General features: G+C 40.7%; 1 protein-coding gene across 1 annotated transcript in view; it reads left to right on the forward strand.

Annotated features, from left to right (window-relative positions):
• The window catches only part of SH2D1A (SH2 domain containing 1A), a 29,338-nt gene that overhangs the window by 8,941 nt on the left and 20,085 nt on the right, over positions 1-312 (forward strand). The window lies entirely within an intron of this gene.

The following is a 312-nucleotide window of genomic DNA, read 5'->3' on the forward strand; positions in this document are numbered from 1 at the left end:
TTAGGCAGATGGGAAATTCTCAGATTAAGTTTTTTGCCCAAAGTGAATCTTGCCTAAAATCAGTTTTTATGACTCTAGGTTCTCCATGCAAACCTTTTAATGAAGTAGTGGAAAATAGCCAGCAAATTGGGAGTCCCCCTAACATATCTTTCAGTGGGCATACTGGGCCTCCAAGTCCTAGAGGGTGATGGCCAGACTGCTGCAGAGGGAAGACACAATGATACATTGCCTTTTATGACAGTTTCTCAGCTTTTTTTTTGAGCCAAGGATCCCTCCTGATAAACGTAAACATTTCATTTCCTCTTTTTTAGT

The sequence above is a fragment of the Bison bison genome, unplaced genomic scaffold (assembly GCF_000754665.1).
Source record: "Bison bison bison isolate TAMUID 2011002044 unplaced genomic scaffold, Bison_UMD1.0 scf7180017864336, whole genome shotgun sequence".
Classification (NCBI taxonomy): domain Eukaryota; kingdom Metazoa; phylum Chordata; class Mammalia; order Artiodactyla; family Bovidae; genus Bison; species Bison bison.